Below are 2997 nucleotides of genomic sequence, written 5' to 3'. Positions count from 1 at the left end.
GATGTCCAGTGACCTCTCTGTTCCTTTCATACATACGAAACCCAACCCATTACCACTCAGTTGATTCTGACTCATAGCGACCCTATAGCATTTAACCCATACCTTTTCACTTGCCTCTTCATCCTTGACTTTTACCTACTAAGGTTCACAAGGTCTAGTCTGGTCTTCCAACCAAATATAAGGCACTTTGAGGGCTAGGGTCATCATCTCTTTCTGGTATTAGCTAGCCTCGAGCATAGACTAAGGTTCCAGGCAATAATTCAGGACATACTTACAAATGAATAAGACTTCACCCTCAAATCTCTCTGCTATCTGCCTGCCCAAGTACCTGGAATTTTCACCATTAAAGTCCTCCCTTTGGGTTAAGGCAGTAGTTTCCAACTTGTTTTAGGAGCAGATACCTCCCTCCTGCCTCCCTCAAGCAAATCACATAAAATTGGGAGAAGTGGAAGAAGATGGTGAAGCGGAGCCTGCCTGATAGGCCTTCCTTCCCCTTCACCTTCTAAGGCAGCCTCTGAGCTAAAGCATCACATCCAGAGAAAAACAACAACAACAAAAATCCACTGCTGTCAAGTTGATTCTGACTCAGTGACCCTATAGGACAGAGCAGAACTGCCCCATAGGGGTTGCAAGGCTATAAATCTTTATGGAAGCTGACTGTCACATCCTTCTCCCGCAGAGCAGCTGGTGGGTTCAAACCGCCAACCTTCTAGTTAGCAGTGGAACACTTTAACTACTGTACCACCAGAGCTCCCTATATCCAAAGAAGCCTATAAAAATGGAAGGGTTATCTGACAGTGAGGAGCTCTGAGCAGTCAATGGGAGAACAGGAAGAGGTAGGGTGGGGCTGGAGGCCTGAGTACTCATTCTGGTTTTGCCAACAAGTTGCCACACAACCCTAAGCAAGTCACTTCATTTCTTAAGTTTAGGACAAAACCTTGCCTGACTCACCAAATGGAGCTGTGAGCATCAACTGAAAGGGCAGGCATAAAGGTGTTTTGCCAAATAAAAAATGTACAGATGAGATGGATGATTACAGGGTTATCAATTCATGCCTTGCATTGAAAATGTAGGTAAGAACACATAGGACAAAATTAACTTACCTCCCAAATGTGCAGAGGGTCTTTTAGACTTTAGAGAGCAGTAACTTAAGCTGAAAGGTTAAAAATAGGGCTTTCCTAGTGATCTGAAGAAAGCAGACATCATAAGAAAAAAAAAAATGTCTGTGGTCTGAGCAGGAGATGATGTAGAAGGGCAGGTCTTTAAAATGTCAGGAGAAAGTGGCTGGCCTTGGTAGCCAAAGTTGGTAGACACGGGTAGTTTTCCAGATGTCTTATAAGGTTTTATATCACTACTCAACACCCTAGTCAAGTGGTGTCAGATGACTTGCTGTTCCCTAAACTCTTGTGCACTTTTATGTCCTTGATTCTGGCCCTTCATCTGACATGCCTTTGCTTCCCTTGTTAACGCCTTCTACTCCTTTAAGATGCAGCTCAATGATACACCCCCGAAGAGTGACTTGTTCTTTCATCTCTGAGCCCGTAACACTATATTTCTTTCCATTATAACAATAATCACATTAATGGTTTCTCATTTTTTCTGCCAGTCATACCAATTAAACTTTGAGTTCAAGGTCTGGAAACACGTCTTGGGCCATCTTTGTATCCCCAATGCCTAGCACAGGGAGCTGCACACAGCAGGTACTCAATAAATGTTTGCTGAAATGGATCATGTCTTACACATGTCCTCCAGTAGGCACAGAGGCAACAGGAGTGTTTAGGTATAACTTTAGGCCTTACTCCAAAGTGGGAAGGAAGATTCTTGCCTATTGTTACTTAGAAAATAAACACATCCCTCTTTCATTTGTCAATTCTCTTGCTTAAAGGGTTCAAAAAACATAAACGATGATGATTGTTGCAAGCTTGACACAGGGCAACAGTGGAAGCCAAGGAAGATATTGGAAACAGAATTGGGCTCTGAGAATCATAGCACCAAGTATGCCTTTCCCAGAAAGAACAGCCCCCAGGCCAGAGAAAGCCTAGTCAGTAACTTAACTGATTCTACTAACCAATCTAGAAAGCCTATGTTCAATCCAATGGTAGAGCTGGGAGTGAAAGTAGGTAATGGGAAGCATAAAAATAAATGATAACAACAGTTTACATTACTGTATGATTACTGGTGCCTAGTACTATGCCAAAAGCTTTACTTGCATTTTCTCATTTAATCCTTACCATTTTGTGAAGTTGTACGATTATCATCCTATTTTAGAGGAGAAACCTACAGTTGAGTGGTTAATAATTCACCTGACATCACACAGCTAAAAAGGCAACAAGACAAGACCTGAATCCAGAATAATGACTCCAGCATCCAGAGAGGGTGATATTAAACATTTAAGTTATATAACTAACCAGATCTTTGAAGTTTCCTATCTAGAGATTTTCATGTAGTTGATACCACGAAGTAAGACACATCATGATTTCCTACAAGAAGAAAACATTTCCTTTTGCTCCTTCCTAGTGATCCTCAGCATTTTCTCATCCGTGTGCCAAAGCAGCCCATGGGGTCCTTGTTTTCAGAAAGCAGACTCCAAGGTCACTTGGGCCCCATTTCTGGCTTCTAACTGATAACTCAGAAGTCATATAATTGTAAATACAGTTGACATTTTTCCTCCTAAATACATCGCCTTATATTTGCTCACACTAAAGTTTTAGAAGATGTTCTTGTAACTTACTTTTTTAAAAAAGTTGTGTATATATAATATATAAAGCAACCACTAAAAAAGTTATACAACCAGGTATGCAGAGATGGTTCAACATTAGAAAAACAATCAATGTAATCCATCACATTAATAAAACAAAAGACAAGAACCACACAATCTTATCAATTGATGCAGAAAAAGCATTTGACAAAGTCCAACACCCATTCATGATAAAAAGTCTCAACAAAATAGGAATAGAAGGGAAATTCCTCAACATAATTAAGGGCATTTATACAAAG

Source organism: Trichechus manatus, unplaced genomic scaffold (genome assembly GCF_000243295.1).
Source record: "Trichechus manatus latirostris isolate Lorelei unplaced genomic scaffold, TriManLat1.0 scaffold00014, whole genome shotgun sequence".
Taxonomy (NCBI): Eukaryota; Metazoa; Chordata; class Mammalia; order Sirenia; family Trichechidae; genus Trichechus; species Trichechus manatus.
The sequence above is the reverse complement of the archived record's forward strand: the minus strand, read 5'-3'. Positions refer to the sequence as shown.